General features: G+C 43.3%; 1 protein-coding gene and 1 non-coding gene across 3 annotated transcripts in view; one reads left to right on the forward strand and one right to left on the reverse strand.

Moving 5' to 3' along the window:
- Positions 1 to 989: 989 nt before the first annotated feature.
- On the reverse strand, positions 990 to 1,061 carry trnaw-cca (transfer RNA tryptophan (anticodon CCA)). Its single transcript has one exon. It is a non-coding gene; the product is annotated as a tRNA-Trp (tRNA).
- Positions 1,062 to 6,257: 5,196 nt separating this feature from the next.
- The window catches only part of LOC133459424 (tripartite motif-containing protein 3-like), a 39,598-nt gene continuing 24,295 nt past the window's right edge, over positions 6,258 to 21,560 (forward strand). For both annotated transcript variants that reach the window (XM_061739325.1, XM_061739326.1), the window contains exon 1: positions 6,258 to 6,378. The gene's annotated coding sequence lies outside the window, so the exon portion shown is untranslated. The remainder of the gene's footprint in view (positions 6,379 to 21,560) is intronic.

Here is a 21,560-nt window from a genome sequence, read left to right on the forward strand (position 1 = left end):
ATAAAGGTTTCAATCAATCAATCAATCAATCAATCAATCAATCAATCAATCAATCAATCAATCAATCAATCAATCAATCAATCAATCAATCAATCAATCAATCAATCAATCAATCAATCAATCAATCAAGTAGTGAAATGCATCGTCCTGCTCTGAGGAAAACGTCTGTAAACCCGGATCTCCGGGTCCCAGCAGCACCCAGAGGTGCTCGTGTGATTTACTGCAGCACCCAGAGGTGCTGGTGGTGTCTGCTGTGATTTACTGCAGCACCCAGAGGTGCTGGTGGTGTCTGCTGTGATTTACTGCAGCACCCGTGGGAACCAGGACTTTCCAGGGTTATTCATTAGATCTGCGGGGAGGAACTAAAAGGAACTAAAAGGAACTAAAAGGAACTAAAAGCAGAGAGAATCCACTTTTCCTGCTCTGAGATGTTTCTATATTTGTGTCACAGACACGTCTGTAAAAGAAGCAGGAATTTAGAACAGAACTCTGATTGTTCCAGTGTCACGGTCCAAAAACTAGCATGAAAATTATAGAAATAAGAAAAAGAAGTGGTTGTGTTTTATATAATCTGACCTGATTTTATCACATTTTTATTATTTGTTTTATTTTTATTTATTTTTTGTTGTGATCAACTGTTTTTTATTGTTTTGTTGATGCATACAATTAAATCTAAAAGTTTGGATGCAATTGTATAGCAAAAACCTTTAAATCCCCCGCCCTCCAAAATAAATGAATAAATAAATAAATAAATAAATGTTCAGTCAATATTCAGATCTTTCAGTTTTTCATATTGTGTCCATATTTCTGTTATTTTTGTTTTTGTCATCATTTCTTTTATTTTTCTGATGTTTTTATTTAACTTTGATCTAACTGACTTGTTTTAAAGTTCTTCATAAAGGAAACCAGATTGAACAGAAATAAATCAATCCCGCTAATATTCTCCAGATTCTACTAAACTAAAGAGTTTGATTTAATGATCATAATTTTGACCCCGACGTGATTTGAACACGCAACCTTCTGATCTGGAGTCAGACGCGCTACCGTTGCGCCACGAGGTCTGTGACGTGGCGGAGCGACGTCACGATCAAAACCGCTTTGCTTTTGTTTTTTAATAAAACTTTATTGACAAATACCACAATACATACATGACTGTCTCAGAAAATACGAATATTGTGATAAAGTATTATTTTAATATTGCTGATTATAGTTTACAGTTTAAGATTAAGATTCCCAGAATATTCTAATTTTTTGATATAGGATATTTTAGTTTTCTTAAGCTGTTAGCCATGATCAGCAATATTAAAATAATAAAAGGCTTGCAATATTTCAGTTGATTTGTAATGAATCCAGAATGGATGACGTTTTTTTTTTTTATTGCATTACAGAAAATAAAGAACTTTATCACAACATTCTAATTTTCTGAGACCTGTATAGTATAACGATCACCACGTACCGGTAATAGTATCAGGTGGAACAGAGAACAGAAGTTTATTATATAAAAACTTTGTAGAGGAGCAAATATTCACAGTCTTAATCGCCTTTTGATTAGAAGAATCAATTAGTGATTTAAAATACATTTCCTTTTCCTTCGGAAACAAAATCTTCATCTTCCTCCCATCTTCATCTTCCTCCCCTCTTCATCTTCATCTTCCTCCCCTCTTCATCTTCATCTTCCTCTCTGCAGGTTAAACTTCCTGTTTGTGCAGAAACAGAAACTGTTATCAGGACGTTCCATCAAAAATAAAGTGTTTCCTTCTTTCTGGTAAACTTTATGTATAAATGCTAAAGAATACTAAAGAATGCTAAAATGCTAGAAGAACCAAACTGATTCCAACCACCACAAACCTCCACGGTTCGTTGCAGAGGATCGGAAAGGAAATGTTGTAAATACATCTGTTTTAAAATGCAAAAGCTCATTGTTTTGCACTATTTTCTAATTCCACCTTCTTCTTCGTTCTTTCAGGGAAACTGAATCAGGACCAGAAGAATCTTCTCTCATTGACGTCCAGACGTTTCGCTGCAGAATGGATCGGTAAGAGTTTCCTGCTTCACTTATTTAGCATTTCAAGCTAGCTGGATAAGAACGTGTCCTTCACAACGGACACATCGTATGTTGTAATCATCGTCTCTGTAACAAGAAATATCCTTTACAAAGCTGTTTAGAAACTAGACCGTAAAGTTGAATGAATGAATGAATGAATGAATGAATGAATGAATGAATGAATGAATTAATGAATGAATGAATGAATGAATGAATGAAGTTTATTAAGTTTTGATTTTGCTCTGAACATAATTTGCACGATTTTATAATAAAACGAATCATTAAATTTTATAACATGAGAATTTAGAAAAAGCTGAGCTTATAGTAATCAGCCTTATTGATGATACGTATGGCTCGTTTTTGCAGTTTTATTATTGAATTTAAGGTGGTTTTAAAGGTGGATCCCCACAATTCCACACAGTAAGATAAAGAGGGAACAATCAATGAGTAGTAAATCAAATGCAAGGCCTTGGAATTCAGTACATTTCTGGATTTTTTCAGGATTGCGAGTGATTTTGATATTTTCCCTTTAATATATTCAATGTGTTGTTTCCATGTTAACTTTTGGTCGATGACAAACTCCAAGGAATTTAGTCTCAAAAACCTTTCAATATCAACATTACATATTTTCAATTTAATATTACCATCACTTTCGTTTTGATTCCCAAAAAACATGAATTTAATTTTCTTAATATTTAAAGATAATTTATTGACATCAAACCAAGTCTTGAGATTTTCCAGCTCCCTTTCTACACAACACAAAAGTTCCCTTAAATTCGTACCAGAGCAAAACAAATTGGAATCATCTGCAAATATTATTATTATACATATATAAAAAAAATCAGTTACATTGCAGAGAGAAGTTCTCTCTCTTCTTCTCTCTCTCTCTTGTCTTGTTCCTGAAGCTCCTCCCATCATCTTCAATGATGAGACCAGTTTAAACATCCGTATTGTTAGGGTTGATCGTTCACTCAAAGGTTTTAGTATCTGCAGAAACTGTAGATGCCAAAACTCTTACAAAGACACATCCCTAATGTTTGATCCTTTATCTACGCCGCTCGAGAAAACTCTAAAATGATTTAAGGTTCTGCGTTAAACCAACACAGAGCCTACTCCGTTGCCGTGACGGCGTTGCCGTGACGGCGTTGCCGTGACGCCGTCGTGAACCTTCGGACTTCTCCGTCACTCCATTTTGCCACGGTGCAAAACCCCACAGAGCGCTAGCTGATACTTTGTTTAGGCCACGTTTCCACATAGCCGGGTATTTACAAAAACGGATATTTCCCCCTCTACGTTTGTTGAAAAGATCACTCCCTACTTGTACATAGTAGTTTTTGGTGGTTTGGACGTAAAACAAAAACATGTAAGGGATGTAAGGGAAAGTAAGAAGGAAGAAGAACTAAAAACAATTCATAACTCAATAAGCCTAAGGACAGAAGAGAAACTACAGTAAGTAGCTAACAGTCGGATGGACAGTCTGGCTCTCCTTTGGGAGGACTGGTTTATTTTCTAACCCTAACCCCTAGTTCCAACCCCTAACCCTAGTTCCAACACCTAACCCTAGTTCCAACCCCTAACTCCAACTCCTAACCCTAGTTCTAACCTCTAACCCCTGACCTTAACCTCTAACCCTAACTCCAACTCCTAACTCCAATCCCTAACCCTAACCCCTAACTCCAACCTCTAACTCCAACCCCTAACCCTAACTCCAACCTCTAACCCTAACTCCAACCTCTAACCCTAACTCCAACCCCTAACTCCAACCCCTAACTCCAACCCCTAACCCTAACTCCAACCTCTAACCCTAACTCCAACCCCTAACTCCAACCTCTAACCCTAACTCCAACCTCTAACCCTAACTCCAACCTCTAACCCTAACTCCAACCTCTAACCCTAACTCCAACCCCTAACTCCAACCCCTAACCCTAACTCCAACCTCTAACCCTAACTCCAACCCCTAACTCCAACCTCTAACCCTAACTCCAACCTCTAACCCTAACTCCAACCCCTAACCCTAACTCCAACCTCTAACCCTAACTCCAACCTCTAACCCTAACTCCAACCTCTAACCCTAACTCCAACCCCTAACCCTAACTCCAACCCCTAACCCTAACTCCAACCCCTAACCCTAACTCCAACCTCTAACCCTAACTCCAACCCCTAACCCTAACTCCAACCTCTAACCCTAACTCCAACCTCTAACTCCAACCTCTAACCTTAACTCCAACCCCTAACCCTAACTCCAACCTCTAACCCTAACTCCAACCCCTAACCCTAACTCCAACCTCTAACCCTAACTCCAACCTCTAACCCTAACTCCAACCCCTAACCCTAACTCCAACCCCTAACCCTAACTCCAACCTCTAACCCTAACTCCAACCTCTAACCCTAACTCCAACCTCTAACCCTAACTCCAACCTCTAACCCTAACTCCAACCTCTAACCCTAACTCCAACCGCTAACCCTAACTCCAACCCCTAACTCCAACCCCTAACCCTAACTCAAACCCCTAACCTCTAACCCTAACTCCAACCTCTAACCCTAACTCCAACCCCTAACCCTAACTCCAACCTGTAACCTTAACCCCTAACCCTAACTCCAACCCCTAACCCTAACTCCAACCTCTAACCCTAACTCCAACCCCTAACCCTAACTCCAACCTGTAACCTTAACCCCTAACCCTAACTCCAACCCCTAACCCTAACTCCAACCTCTAACCCTAACTCCAACCCCTAACCTTAACTCCAACCCCTAACCCTAACTCCAACCTCTAACCCTAACTCCAACCCCTAACCTTAACCTCTAACCCTAACTCCAACCTCTAACCTTAACCTCTAACCCTAACTCCAACCCCTAACCTTAACCTCTAACCCTAACTCCAACCTCTAACCTTAACCTCTAACCCTAACTCCAACCTCTAACCCTAACTCCAACCTCTAACCTTAACCTCTAACCCTAACTCCAACCTCTAACCCTAACTCCAACCTCTAACCCTAACTCCAACCCCTAACCATAACTCCAACCCCTAACCCTAACTCCAACCTCTAACCCTAACTCCAACCCCTAACCATAACTCCAACCCCTAACCCTAACTCCAACCTCTAACCCTAACTCCAACCCCTAACCCTAACTCCAACCACTTTTGGGCCGTCAGTTCTGACCTGTTGCTGATAACAGTCTGGACGGTCCAGAGCAGAATATCTAGACCTCAGATTCCCCAGATTAACGTTCCACCCGTGGTTTTCCGTGCACACGTCTCCCCCTCCGGTACCGACACCAGTGGACTTTGTACGTTTAGCTCAGTGTTGTTCTGCTTCTGAATGTTTTCCACAGTAATCCCTGGAGCACGTGGTTCTCTGGGCTGTTGAGGAATCAGATCATGATCACGTCGCTGTAAATCCCCCGGATTCCCTGGATTTGAATCAATTCAGACAGATATTATATCATGATCGTCAGAACTGTATTTAAGAACAAACAGCTATTATAACCCTGTAATAACTGAGCTGGTGGAGTTTTCTGAAGGATTCACAGTCATATTTTCAACTCTGCAGAAAGAAACATGTAAATATATTTGATTTGGACCGAGTGGAGGTTCCTCTTCCTCTTCCTCTTCTTCTTCCTCTCCCTCTTCATCTTCCTCTTCCTCTTCCTCTTCCTCTTCCTCTTCCTTTTCCTCTTCCTCTTGTTTCCTCTGGTTTTCTGGGATGTGTTTCCTGATATAAGGACTTTTCTTTTTCAGCACAGTATAAAACAGAACAAGTAACATACAAATGTAAAAAAGAGGTTGGTAATGTGCTGGGCTGAGAATAAAAGAAGAAAAAAGGGAAAGAAAAAGGAAAAAAAGAAGAAAAATTAGAAAAAAAGAAAAAAAAGGAGAAAAGAAGGAAAAAAACAAAAATAAAACACTTTTCTGCTCTACTATGTCATGGAATTTGAGTATTATATTTAATACAGAGATTATTTGTTGGTTCATAATAGTCAGATCTATTAATTATCCTTAAAGAGAGAGAGGGAGAGAGAGAGAATCCTTCTCTCCTTTTGTTGCCATCTCTCCCTCGCTCCGCTCATCTCCCTCCTGATTGGCCGAGCCGGCCCCTCCCACCTCCACAACCAGCCAATCAGCTTCCTCCCTCTCTCTCTCCTCCCCGGTCGCTCGCCCTGCATCCATGCCGGTCCCCCCTCCATCTCCATCCCTCCATCTCTCCATCTCTCCATCCTCCCTGTGAGGAGCTTCTCTCTCTCTGGTCATGACGGAAGATTCTTCCTCCGGAGGAAACGCTGAATCCTCCTCTTCCTCCTCCTCTTCCTCCTCTTCCTCCTGTCAGGGATCGGCTGTGAGTAAATATTTACCTCTGACATCCCATAACCCCCCCCCCCTATCTATCTCCTTGATAAGAGGTGCCAGCCTTTCTCGTCATCCCTCCTTCCCCTCTTCCTCCCACCGGTGGAGCTTCCCCCCGACAGCGTGTTGTCTTTAAGCAGGAAGATGCTGCAGGCCGTTTGCCGGCCTCTGATTGGTCCACTGGTCACTATGACCATAACAATGTCCTACTGTTGTTGTTAATGCGTTAAATATGCCGTCAGGCTGTAGGTGAGTGGAGAGATGAGTGCAGTGATCTGCTCTGGTGATGCTCCGGTGATGGTGATGGTCTACACCAGCGATGCCCAACCTTTTCTGAACCGTGGACCGGTTTAATGTCTGACAATATTTTCACGGCCCAATCTAAAGCTGTAGTTGATAAAAACTCAATAAAATGACAAGATCGGCATTAAAAACTGTGGTATTTTCTCTATAATAATAATAATAATTAAAGCTGCAAGCAGCGATGAACGGGCCCTTGCGCGTGCAATTTCCACCAATAAAGATCAAGGACTCAACACTGAGTCTGATGACTCCACCATGACTCTTTATATCAAACCATTCAAAAGTTATGACAGAAAGTAGGAACTATCAAATATGGACCAATCAGAAGAAGGGGTGGCGTGTTTTTTGGCGTGTAGCGTCGCCACGGTAACGCTTTTGAAAGAGAAAAGTGATGAGGATGAAGACGCACATTTTGATGTATAACACACCTGGGTGCACGTTACGGTTGGGGCCGTTTAAACTGCCGAAGGAATGGCATAAATTGCGCCAAAATTACACAATTAATTCAAAATGGCAGACTTCCTGTTGGGTTTGGGCCATGGCGCCAAGAGACTTTTCTTTAAGTTGTGACATGATACAGGTGTGTACCGATTTTTGTGCATGTACGTCAAACCGTATTGTGGGGCTTGAGGCACAAAGTTTTCTAGGGGGCGCTGTTGAGCCATTAGGCCACGCCCATTAATGCAAACCATTAAATATCACATTTTTCACCAGGTCTGGATTGGTGCAAAATTTGGTGACTTTTGGGGCACGTTTAGGGGGAAAAAAGGCCCTCATTTAGTCGGAAGAAAAATGAGAATGAGAACAATTCCTACAGATACAATAGGGCCTTCGCACTGTCGGTGCTCGGGCCCTAATAATAATAATAATAATAATAATAATAATAATAATAATAATAATAATAATAATAATTAACGTAAATCCACTATGTAATCTTGTGCAACTTTATTAGCGGTGTCCTCGTAACGTCACACCAACAACAGAACATCACATGAGCAACATCGTTACTACCCCAACACAATGCAACATGCTCAAGTCGCTATGCTAATGTTTAAACATACCTTCAAAATAAGACACAGCACATGAAAATGTGGGAGCCCTGAGCTTGTTTTGCTGCAACGAGACGGTCCCATCCTGGGGTTATGGGAGACAACGATACCCCAAGTTTGCTATTAGGTCCAGTCTGCTCCGTCGTTTGGTTTTGGTTGCCGTCACTGCAGAAAACCCGGCTTCACACAGATACGATGTCGGAAATGGCAACAGGGTTTTCAGTGCCGTTGTGGCTGTCATGACTTTCATCCAGAACAACGGCAGAGTTGATGTCTTGACAAGACGTTTAAAGGAGCATGAGGCTCCTTTTAAGAAATGAGACTCTCTAGCGCCACCCTTCACCACGACGGCTGTTGGGGGTACTGCAGCCAACAGTGAAGCCGGCACGGGAGAACGGGGAGAACGTGCATGCAGCGTCATGTGACATCACATCCACAGGACAGCGCGGGAAATTCAGGACCGAATTGCAGCACATTTTGCAGCAACAGCCTGTTCAAGGCAAAGGAGAGATACACTAGAGGAATCATTCTTTTGGGTTTGGAACGCTTCATCTGACATTATTACTAGAAAACTTCAAACGTATACAAATTCTTTTCATAAATCCTGCCACAATCCGGTCTCAAGCTCCTTTAAGTTTTAATATTTTTTCAGGCTTAAAAGTAACCTTTAAATCCCCAACCTGGGCTCAGTTTATCCAAATAACGCCTGTTAAGAAATTTGACTGGAGAGCCGGCAGCCCCGGGGCAGCAGCTCCTTACGGCTCAACCTGCGCCGTCTTCCCGGGGGAGAAGACTGCAGCTCTGTTGAGAATTACGCTGGATGAAATAAATCATTTAGGAAGATAAATGTTGGTTTAATAAATGAAATCTATCAGTTGTAGCTACGCCTGTTAAGAAATTACGGCGTACGGCGCGCGTTGCCGCGTACACCAATGCAGAGCCTACGGCGTAGGTTATGTAACCTACGCCGTAGGCTCTGCGTTGGTGTAACGCGGAACCAGAGCCGCGGGCTGGGAGGCGTCCCCGCGGGCCGGGAACCTGCCGATGCAGCGGCAGCCTCGCGTCCAAGTGTCCCAGGGCTGGAATGCTTCCCCGCGGGCTCGGACGAGGCTGCCGCTCCATCAGCGTGCACGGAGCCCGCCGACGTTACTGTTGATGGATTGTACCGTAGACCACTGCTGCTTCTGTTTTACATCCATTATTAAATAAATGGATGTAATAATAAAAGAGTCTGCTAACTTAACCGTCGTCTTCCACGCTCCGTTGTTTATTCTGCTTTGGTTGTTCAGTTACACCGTCCCCAGCCCCGCCCCCAACCCCCGACGTAAAGCGGTTCTAGACCTGGCCCAGCTCAAAACTGGTGCTACAGTAGCACCAGTTTTGAGAGCCAGGAGCCTGCGCTTAGGCTGTGTAAAACCAAAGAACTGGTGCTAAGTCTGGCTCTAGCCCAGAACCAGCCCTGGAACCAGCTTGGTGTAAAAGGGGTATGGGAGAACGAAGGCGCAGGCTCATTCTCATCCAAAATCCCCGCCAGTGTATGAAACATGCCAAATGCACCTCTGCTCACACGCCGTCCCCACAAATCCAGTTTGGCTTTGAATCTTTATCTGCTAACTTGAAGACAGTTGTCATTTTCCCTTGAAGTGACAAGTTCAGTTCATTGAGCAGGTTGAATATGTTGCACAAGTAAGCCAGTTTTGTGATCCATTCCTCATCGGTGAAGTGTGGCGCCAGCGGTGACTCTTTCAGAGAGAAATCTCTGCAGCGACTCTCGTAATTCAAATACTCTGGCCAGCGACCTCCCTCGGGATAACCATCTTATCTCCGTGTATAAGAGAAGGCGTTTTGTGGTCCGCATCCATCTCTTCACAACGCTGTTCAAACAGGCGTGAATTAAGGGCGTGTGCTTTAATGTGGTTAATGACTTTGGCCACATCGTTCAGTACGCCGCTCAGCTCCTGTGGCATTGTTTGGCCATCCATTTCCCTGTGAATGAAACAATGCGTAGACTCGCAATCAGGTGCAACCTCCTTGATCCGAGCAGTTTAGTAGTTCAGTTTAGTTTTCCTGACTTATACCGTATTGCCCCGAATATAAGACGACCTGATTATAAGACGACCCTCTTTTTCAAGACCCAAGTTTAAAAAAGACTTTTTCAACACCAAATTCAATTTTTATACAGAAAATAATGACAGTACATCTGAAACAAATGATTATAACAATATATTCGAGAGAAAAAGGATGTTATTTTGCCCCATTCATCATCATCTTGAAGTTTGCATCATAACTTCTCCTCAGCTGCCGGTTAATCTGCCGAACTTCCACCAACTTTTCTCCAGATTGTCGCTACGTTTCTCCACTTTCTGTTATCTCTTCTCTTATTTTCTTCTCTTTTCTTTTTTAATTTTTCTTCTTCGTAGTAGTTCTGCAGCTGTAGTTTTAGTTGACAATGATAGTGCACACAACATATCTTCATGCGTATCCTCCTGATAAAGATATCACACATAAACAAGAAGTAGTGCCTTGTTGTCAATATCTGTTGACTCGTCAACCTGGAGAGCATACCACGGGGAATTATTAATTCTCTCCAACAGCTGTGTCTCAATGTCCTCTGCTTTTTCTTCAATGCGCCGAGTGACGATGCTCGCTGAAAGAGGAAATCTTTTTAACAGCAGCCTCTCCTAGAAGTTCATAGCAGATGTCTGTGGCGGCGGGTAGAATAAGGTCTCCACCAATAGTGAATGGCTTCTTGGCCTTAGCAAAACGGTTAGCCACCAAATATGATGCTCTCAGTGCACTCGCATTCGTAGACGTGTTGGCCATCAGTAACTGCTTCTGCCCTTCATGGTCACGTTTTTTCCTTTGAAAATACTCCAAAGGCTTGTCTTTTACCCTGGAGTGCTTGTAGATGGAAGGGAATTCATGAAAATCGTGCACTTGGTGACAAGTTTTTGATATTTGGCATGGTGTTAGTTATGGACATTAGGTTTTCAAAAACCACCACAAACAAATTGGGACGGCCCCCTAGTGGCCAGTTTGCAGAACATTCTAAATGAATCAATAAACGAGGAGATAGAGGCAGCATTGTAGGTGTTAGTGAGTTTAAATTTGCACAGCTGATGTTTTTTGTGTGTTATTTTAATAAAATCCTATTTCACTGTGACTTAGTTCTGAGGTTCTGTTCATCTTAAGCCTGAATGAATGAACGGACGGACGGATGGACGAACGAACGAATAAACGAACAAATGAATGAAGCCACTGTTCTCACCCAATGAGATTATTGATACTACAGTGATAGTGACCTGTCCAATAAACAGAAAACTGCATTCCTTGGGGGTGAAAATATGGGTCTAGAGCCCTATTTAATCTTTCTATGTGACTTAATTCTAGAGATATGGAGTTTGGGCAAAAAATGACCTTGAAAATTAAATTTGACCTTCGACGTGACCTTGAAATAGGACATTTATCTCAGAATTGAATTCCTAGCACCAAAAAAGTAGAGAAAATGACCATACAACAATCTAGGACTAAGAGAAGCTGAGATATCAGATATGACCTTTGGTCTTTTCGGCGGGAGCCATTTTGAATTTTCTGCAAACCGGCCACTAGGGGGCGTCACCATTTGTTTGCGGTGGTGTTTGAAAGCCTTATGTCCATAACTAACACCATGCCAAATATCAAAAACTTGTCACCAAGTGCACAATCTTTATGATTTTTGACATATTCCCTGCCAGCTATTGCTCTCCGATGGCGAACCATTTTTGAAGGTTTCGTCGCCTCATTAGAGAGCCGGTCACCGCATATCACGCACAGCGGGTTTTGGTGCGTGGGAATCGCCCGTGGTGATAAATCTACATTTTAAATATGTTTCTTGATACTGCCTGTTAAAGGCAGCTTTCCCTTTTCCAGCGGGTGCAGGTTCCTCTTTTGTCTCTTCATTGGACCGTTTCCCCTTCGCAAAGAAATTTTCTAAAGAAGTTAGTTTTTTGCTCATTTTGCTAGCTTGGGATTAAATTCAGCAGGATGTATCACGTGACGTGTGGTGTCGCGGCCTTGACGTGCGTCAAGTGAGATTACGGTCACTTTTCAAAATAAAACATCATTTTCGAAAAAATAAAAAATTGGAGACCACTGGTCTACACCACACAATTAGTAACTTAATGCAGCATCTTCGTCTTTCTTTAGTTGATGGTTTGCATGAACGATTGAACACAATCATCCGTTGAGCTTCAGGACACAACACTTGGACCTCATTTATGTATTTTGTATGATAAATAACAGAAGTAGCAACGCATCGTTAACATGTTTAAAGCAAAATTAGGTTTTCCTTCGTTCCCCAAAAGTTGGTCTCGGCTGAATCAGAGTCTGCAGAGTCTGCCGTCTCCTGGACTGAATTTAATTCTGTTTGCCCACTATGGTATTCTTACTATGGTACTATGGTATTCTTGGCCTTAAAGAATAGAACTACTTCCATAATGCTTGTACAAAATATCAGGTTTGAATCCCAGACTAACTCAGCTCATCCCAATCTCCGTTGGTCCCCTGCACTCCCACAAAACTAGACATAAACACCTTATTATAGGGAAAAAATGTAAACTTGTGGGAACAAGCTTGAGTGTTTTGTGTCGGGGAAACACAGATCTGACTGGAACGAGTTGAATGATTAAGCCTTAAAAAGTATCAGTCCATCTCCAGATTCAAACGGCAGTTAAAGAAACATTTGTTAAGCTCATTTATATAAATGTACACTCCGGGATCACAAAATGTTTCATGTTAAGTGTTTGTAATGTGATATGTTGTAATGTTAAGTGGTAGTCTAGTGTAAGTGCATGTGTGTATTCCTGTCTAATGTATTTATGTTCATTGGCTCCATAAGCTTTTAATAGATTCTCCAGGAGAACAATTCACATGTGTGTGAGAGTGTGTGAATAAAAAATCTGTGGTGAAGCAGCGGATGCTGAAGTGACGTCATCAGCAGAATCTATTAATAGAAGCTTCGCTGAGCTAATCTGGAGGTGACGACATCACAGGAATCTTTCACGTGCAGAGGCTGAGACGCAGAACAAGGACGTTTCTGTACACGTTGGTCCGTGGGCTGGTCATGGTGGAGGGAATCTGAGACTGGAATGTCCTGCTGGTGCAGGAGGAATAGGAAGCTGCAAATCTGAAATGAGAGAAACAGAAAACACAACAGGAAAACAAGCCTTTGGAATCTCCAAGAGAGAAAACAAACAGACAGAAACTGGAACAGGCAGAGACACAAACAGCAACCAGTCCCGGTCCCTGAAACTGAACCAGGACTAGAATACTGGATTATCAGTCCCTGAAACTGTGTGTATGTCTGTGTAACTGTGTCTATGCAACAGTCAGAACAATGCTCTACCTGAACTGTAACTATAGTGAACGAGGAGGGGGGGGGGGCACAACCCGCCAGCAAGGCCCAGCGGCGACCGACGGACGCATATTTGACTCTTACGTAAACGTGTGACCTTCCCGCTCTGAAAGAACCATGTGACGCTTTCTTTTTTAATTTTTTTTACCTTGTCTGCACACATATTAATGATTGATACCATGCCGGTAAAAACCTAAAGCATTTTTACTATATTTAATATATATACATATTTACGCATACATACGCATACACATATAAACCCAGTGTTTTTGTTTTTTTTTTGGGGGGGGGGGGGTGGGGGTGACATCCACTGCTAATCCAGGAAGCAAGAACACACAGAGGCCTCACGTCAATCACTGGAAATCTGCAACAAAAACCACAAACAAACCACGAAACCGGCACGGAGCCAACCAAAACATGAACAGCAATTGACCCAAATCTTGAGATCTGATCGCAGTCTGAGCTAAGCTATCGCTACCGCTAACTAACCCCAAAAACTACAGATCAAGCATGCAGGTGAACAAGCCAGTGTGTATGTCTATGTGTGTGTATGCGTGTATGTATATGATCATGCGTGTGTGTGTGTGTGTGTGTGTGTGTGTGTGTGTGTGTGTGTGTGTGTGTGTGTGTGTGTGTGTGTGTGTGTGTGTGTGTGTGTGTGTGTGTATGTATATGACTATGTGTGTGTGTATATGTGTGTGTGTGTATGTATATGACTATGTGTGTGTGTATATGTGTGTGTGTGTGTATGTATATGACTATGTGTGTGTGTGCGTGTATATGTATGTGTGGCTAAGTGTGTGTATGTGTGCATGTATGAATATATATACTGTATATGTGTATGTGTGCGTGAGTGTGTGTGTGTGTATATGTCTATGTGGCTATGTGTATGTATGTGTGTGGGTATGAGTGTGTGACGCTTTCAAGACGCAAACGTCCGTAAAGAAAACATCTAGAAGGTGATGAACGTCCAAACACGCGGGAACGCTCAGGTCTGAGGACGTCTAGTAGAGAAGCTGCTCCTCTCCCGTTCCACTGAGCCCTTTCTCCACATGAACATGCTTTTGTGCGTTTATATCATTCAAATGTTTGCCTATCTTTGTTTACAGGTGTATCTGTTAGCAGGGTTAGCTCACTCTGTTTTCAGTTGCCCTGGATGGTTGTTGTGGTTGGATCAGTGCTTTGTTACTGTTGTTTTTGTATTATGAGACTAAAGACAAATCTCCACTTGTGGACAAATACACTAACTAACTAACTAACTAACTAACTAACTAACTAACTAACTAACTAACTAACTAACTAACTAACTAACTAACTAACTAACTAACTAACTAACTAACTAACTAACTAACTAATCAGGGAGAGTTGAAGCAGGTTAGCATCATTAGCTCCTGTTAGCAGGACCTGGGCAGGTGAGGAGGTGGAGAGACTCTGAGGCTGCAGGTTTTACCTGTTTGATTTGTTACTTTTGTTGAATTACCCGGGATTCATTATTAGGGCCCAAGCACTTACAGTGTGAAGGTCCTATTGCATCTGTAGGAATTTCTTTTTTCCTTTTCCTTGTTTTTTTAAATTTAATTTTTCCGATGAAATGATCCTTTTTTCCCCCTAAACGTGCCCCAAAAGTCACCAAATTTTGCACCAATCCAGCCCTGGTGATAAATGTGATATTTAATGGTTTGCATTAATGGGCGTGGCCTAACGGCTCAACAGCGCCCCCTAGAAAACTTTGTGCCTCAAGCCCCACAATACGGTTTGACGTACATGCACGAAAATCGCTACACACCTGTATCATGTCGCAACTTAAACAAAAGTCTCTTGGAGCCATGGCCGAAAGCCAACAGGAAGTTGGCCATTTTGAACATTTTGAATTAATCGTGTAATTTTGGCGCAATTTATGCCATTTCTTCTGCCGTTAATGCGGCCCGAACCGTAACGTGCACCCAAGTGTGTTATACATCAAAATGTGCGTCTCCATCCTGCGACTACACGCATTACTTTTCTCTTTCAAAAGTGTTACCGTGGCGACGCTAGACGCCAAAAAGCGAGACCACCCTTCTTCTGATTGGTCCATATCTGATAGTTCCCACTTTCTGCTATAACTTCTGAATAGTTTGACATAAAGAGTCATGGTGGTGTCATTGGATTTGGTTTTGAGTCCTTGACCATAATTTGTAAAAATTGCACGCGCGAGGGTCCGTTCATCGCTGCTTGCAGCTTTAATTGTCTGTGTTTCATTAATATTTTAGTTAATAAACATCACTTTTTGAGCACATACTCCCTGTAAAGGTTTCCAGAATATCACCTTTATCCCTGTGTTTGTGTTTAACGCTACGTTGGGGTTTAAGTTTCTGTTTTCTGAGGCAGAACTAGCTTGTTTGTTCTGTTTCATGTTTTCATGTTTCCCCCGCGGCGGCTGCTCCGTCGGTTATTTAAAGAAACACATTATTTCAGGATCAGATCCTCTTCCTCCCGCTGGCTCCTCTTCCTCTTTCACTGGTTCGTTTCCTGCTGGCCGGGGATTCTGGGTAATGGGGGGGGTTGTAAATAAACAGCAGGAAGAATCAGCTCCAAACCTGCTCTCTCTCTCTCTCCTTCTTATTCATTCATTCATTCATTCATTCATTCATTCATTCATTCATTCATAGTCTTACGTAACCGGAGACTCTTTCTCTGATGTAAAAGATCCAGGATTTACAGTCGACTGATTCTGACGTCGTTAGTTGAAGAGAAGAAGAAGAAGAGAAGAAGAGAAGAAGAGAAGAAGAGAAGAAGAGAATAACGAGCTGCAGTTATGTAACGATTCTGAGGACGAGCTGCTGAAGAAAGAGACACCTCATCCTCTCATCCACTCACCACCTCATCCCTTCATCACCTCATTATCTAGTCACTTCATAACTTCATCACCTCACCAAACGCTGGTGTTTTCATGCGTTTTCTCCGTTCGTTTACACGAAAACGAAGCTCAAAGTCTCCAAAAACCATCATTCCTGAAAACTCCGGCCAAAGTGGAGATTTTTAAAACCTCCGTCTTCACGTTTGCTTGTAAACGTAGAGAAATTATTATGACTTTATTGTCGTAATTTCCAATTTAATTTTGTCTTAGTTTGGCCCTAATACTTGTAAGTCATAAGTTTGAAGTTTGAACGTGAAGACGGAGTTTTTAAAAATCTCCACTTTGGCCAGAGTTTTCAGAAATGATGGTTTTTGGAGACTTTGAGCTTCGTTTTCGTGTAAACCAACGAACAAAACGCATGAAAACACCACCGTTTTTGATACGTGGAAACATGGCGTTAGTCTCCATGAACGAGTCTCTGCCTGGACATCGCTGCACATATTGGACTGGTGTAAATGTTTATCTCCTGGTTCCTCTGCTGCTTCCATGAGGAGCGTTGAGCCGGTCGTTGCACATATTGGACTGGTGTAAATGTTTATCTCCGTGGTTCCTCTGCTGCTTCCATGAGGAGCGTTGAGCCGGTCGCGGCGCGTTAGCCGCTCAGCCAGCGATGTGAAGTGGATGAGAAGTGATAGCTCTAAATATAGAAGTACATGAACGTGGAGGCTGGAGACGCCGTGGAGCCAGTGGACGTTCACTCGCTAATGAGGGTCTGATGTGCTGCAGGAGCTTTTACTGCCGTCTCTGTCTTCATGACAAAAATATATAAATGAGGGATTTAAGTGAGCAGTGTGAGTCCCTTGCAGTGCCGCCCCTTCCCAAACACAAAACACATGCCTCATCTTCCAACGGGGGCCACGTTTTGCATTTGCATTTCCTCGTTAGCACATATGCTAATGGATGCACATATGTTCTACCGTGAGGAGGAGGGGAGAACAGAGATCTGAATGATGAGTAATCTGGCCGTGCAATGATTGGCACCTGAAATCTGACCAATCAGAAGTAGGGGCTGTGTCTAAAGAAATCTCATTTTCAAGAGAACTGTACCAGATATCTCCATAAAACCACTGGTTAGTAGCCTATTCAATGGCATTTAAAACAACTAAGGGCCAAATCCACAAAAGGATTGCGCAGCTTTTGCGGCCGCTAAACCGGTGCAAATGAGACAAAAAGAGAGCGTCTAATTCACAAAGCACCCGCAAAGGGCGAATTGCTCCACAAACTGCGCTGCCAAGCAAATAGTGTCATGGTGCACCTGTGCCATTTGCATGCATGTAAATTAGGTAATATTCATACATTCGGCGCAAAATTGCCCCCTTTCTATGCAAATAAGCCTCATTGCAAAAACCGTCTAATTCACAAAGGCCAGCGCTATTTGCCACACGCAAAAATAGTGGAGCAAATACCGTGTTTTGGAAGCGTGTATTAACTGTGCGCAAACTCACTCCTCACTCCCCCTGCGGCTCTGTTTTTCTCTCTCTCTTCAATATCATTCAAGCCTGTGTGATACTGAATGATATTAAGGGTGAAAGCTACAGTCAGACATGACTGTAAACAGTCAGATCAAGTGGGGTTGTGGACTTATCTCGGATTTAAAAATAAAAGTAACAGGACGGAGCTCAGGATTCATCCATACATAAGGGGCTGATTTATTACAAACAATTCCACCATATAAACATATAAATCTAGAATGTGTGTGTTTAACAGCTACCTGTAGGTGTGTGTAGCAAAACACAGAACATGAATTACCATCAGATCCTGATCTGATCCCGATCCGGTGTTAATGAAGTTACCGGTGCTGTGCCTTGTGCGTAAATGCTCACAGCCTCTTAACATTTGACATTTCATTAGCTTATGTCATACATGCAAAATACTAGAGAAGTACAAATACGTGAAAGTTGAGGCTGTTGTGCTCTCTGCAGTTTTCATTATGGACCAATCTGTGTGAAATATGGAGAACACTGGAAACAGCTCCGCTCACTTACTCAGACGAGGGACAATTGCACTCAGCTGCAAAACTTCATGGGCGTGTTTGCTCCGGTATATCATTAGAGCAAAATCTTTTGTGAATAGGACCTTAAAGCGGGGCAAATTGCGGGCGCAAATGCGGCGCAATTCACAGCGCTATTTGCAGGCGCAATCTGTTCTTTGTGGATTTGGCCCTAAGTGTCTTAAGTAAATAGTATATTTCATAGGGATTTATGTTTTTCTGATAAATGAGAGAAAAGTGAAGAAGTCCTATATGTTCTTATTACCAAAAAGTACAATTTCCGCCTAAACTAAAGGTATGATTACAGTGCTATATTTCACTTTTTTTTTCAGCTAAATCATGTTCTGACTGTTGGATGATGGTGGACAGACACCTGGCTCAAACCTCAGCAAGTTTGATGCAGAAAAGAGTGAGCATTCTCAAGTTATGGGCTTTGTTTTTCAATTTTCCCCGATTTGAACTGGAACTCGCCCAATCTGGTCCCTTTTCAGGGTTTGGAGTAGTTCCAAAGAAGAGCCAAAAAAACACATTTCCCCCCAAAATCAAAAACCACAACATCCAATTTCACTAATAGGAGACCCTAAAGATAATAAAAATCATTCTTGTGGTTGGTTCTACCTCGGTATCTCGAAAACAACTTTAGCCAATATATAATAAATTTGCTATAGTTTTATATCAATTTAATGTTGTTAAGAAGTTTGACTATTTTAAATGAGATAAATGTGCATTTGTTTAGCCCTAATTTCAGACCTGCTTTCAGTTTTTTGTGGGGGATTGAGGTGGTGGAGGAAACTCTCTTTTGATGAGTAATTGTTCGCTATTTGTGACTTGTTTATTTCAGTTTTAAGTTTTTTTTATTCATTATTTTCAGGTTGATTTTTTTTTAATTTCATTTGATTCATGCAGTCAAACTACTTTATCTACCGTATGTTTGTTGTTATTGACGGGTTGTCAAGTTAAATAGCATGTTGTGATACAGTCATTTTGTACCAATGATACATTCGGGATGGGGACAGGATTGGGAGGGGAGGGGGCTCCAAATAACATTTTGCTTAGGGCCCCATTTTGTATGTAACTGGTTTAATGTGAGGGTTCGGGGGTTTCTGTGACAAAGCCTGAGGAAACAGTTCCTGTTTGATCTGGTTGTCCTGATTCAGGTCCAGTTCTGCCCTCAGAACTCTGGGAAGAATCTCTGCAAAACCCTCTAAAACTGTATCTGAACTTTAGCTGATCTGTTCCTGCCGTTTATTCTCCAAGGTACGATCAAACGGTGCACCAACATTTCAGTCCAGGTCTGCTGCAGAATCCTTTCTGCTCCAACGGGGGTCGTGTTTCGGTCTTGATACTCTCTAGTCTTGGTCTTGTCTTGGTCTTGATACTCTCTGGTCTTGTTTTGGTCTTGACACTCTCTAGTTTTGGTCTTGATACTCTCTGGTCTTGGTCTTGGTTATTCTATGGTCCTGGTCTTGTTTTGGTCTTGGTCTTGTTCTGACAGCTTCATATCCTTTACATCCACCTCAACACACACCCACAGTTTCTCACACACGTGAAAAGTGTAATCCGAGAGTTTTGTGGAAACACTGAGGTCGCTAACAACATTAGCGCTAACAACATTAGTGCTAACAACATTAGCTCTTACTAGCGCGAGTGTTGCAGGCGGGGAATTAAAACACTTCATTTGTATGGCATTAACTCGTAAATGCAGTATACGTCTGAGGCAACCCTGGTTGTGTGTGTGTGTGTGTGTGTGTGTGTGTGTGTGTGTGTGTGTGTGTGTGTGTGTGTGTGTGTGTGTGTGTGTGTGTGTGCGCGCGTGCACGTGTGTGTGAGTAATTACCAACAATAGGACAAGATCTGGACTGAGAGGATTGAGAGTTACGTTGGATCCAGCAGTGACAGATGTGCAGGAGGATGATTGTTAGTGTTTGTCTTTGTTTTGTGTGCGTGTGTGTGTGTGTGTGTGTGTGTGTGTGTGTGTGTGTGTGTGTGTGTGTGTGTGTGTGTGTGTGTGTGTGTGTGTGTGTGTGTGTGTGTGCGTGTGTGTGTGTGTGTGTGTGTGTGTGTGTGTGTGTGTGTGTGTGCTGCATCTGACATGAATTCCACATGTGACCTACTAATATATGAATGGTGTTCCTAAGAGCCAGTTAGCATCACATGGCAGTTAGCATCACAAACCAGAGAAAAAAGAAAAAAGAGAAAAAGAAAGAAATGAGAAAAAAGTCAATATTTCGTGAATAAAGTTTAATTGGAGCTTAACAAGCGAATTTCGGGAGCAGGACCACGCCTCAACCATGCCTCCTCCGGCACCACGCCTCTTCCGGCAAACCTTCAAATACCAGCCTAACCTTCACTTCCTCTTTGCTCTCTTTCTATGCATGCTGGCTCTCGGGCAGCACGTCAATGCTCCTACACACTCTCGTATCTCGAAAACAGTTACTCACCCATTCAGGCATGGATCTCGCCTTCGGACCACGATCGGCTTGCAGGAGATCACCAGCAAACACCAGCTGATCGGGATCCGGAGGAGGAAAACTCTTCAGCCGTCGCCGTGCCTGAAGTGCCGCTCTCCCAGCCCCACGGCCGCCCGGCGAGCCAGTCAAGCTCCGCATCCTCTGTGATCCACATCCCGTCCGCTTCACCTCTCCTGAACATCCGTGATTGTCGCCGCAGGTCTCCGACTCCTCCTGTGTTCCTCGCCATCGATCCGACAGCGCAATCCGCCCCCCCCCCACCCCCGGGGGGTGCCGCGCAGCGAGACCGAGCCGCCCCGTCCGCCCCGGTGTCCCGCCAAGAGCCCGCCGATCTCCGACGTCGGCTGCCGCTCCGGCGGCGGTTTATTCCTCCGGAACGCACGTGTTCTCCAACCCTTTTTCTTTTCTCTCAGCCTCCTGCGGAGCCCGCGTTTAACCCCGCTCCAGCGACACACACCCAGAAACGAGTGGTCCATCCCGTCCGGTTCATCTCTCATCAACATCCGGGATCGCGGCAGGTGTGTTCCCCGTCCCCCGGCCCGCCTCCGTCATCGGCGGGGACGCGGGCAATCCCAGGCTGCGCAATCCGCTGGCGGTCTAGCCATGCCCCGCAGGGGGCCCCGACGGCCTGCCTTCTGCAGGTGTTTCGGGCTGGACTGTCGCCACCCTCCACAGGGCCACCGCCTGGTGGAGGAGCCCCTTTTCACCGCATGGACAAAAAGAAAAAACTTCTCAACTTCTCAATCTCATGCCAGCCTGCCACGCCATCAGCCCCGCCGACACCTGCTCTCTTCCGGATGACGTCATCACGCCAACTCCGACGGCGCCGTGACGTCGACCCTCAGGTCTCGCACTCAGAAGATTTCCCAGTGGCCAGCCGCGGTACTGCGCCAAAAAAAAAAAAAAAAAAAAAATCATATCAAATCATCCCATGGGGCCCCGAAAGCTTTTCCCATAGACCGCAATAGTAAAAGAGATCGTACAAACCGGACATTGAGCATTACCTTTACTCACAAGGTCTTTTATTAACATTCTCGTTAAACATAATCTCCGAACAACGTTGCCTCATTGCA

This window comes from Cololabis saira, chromosome 14 (assembly GCF_033807715.1).
Source record: "Cololabis saira isolate AMF1-May2022 chromosome 14, fColSai1.1, whole genome shotgun sequence".
NCBI classification, from domain to species: Eukaryota; Metazoa; Chordata; class Actinopteri; order Beloniformes; family Belonidae; genus Cololabis; species Cololabis saira.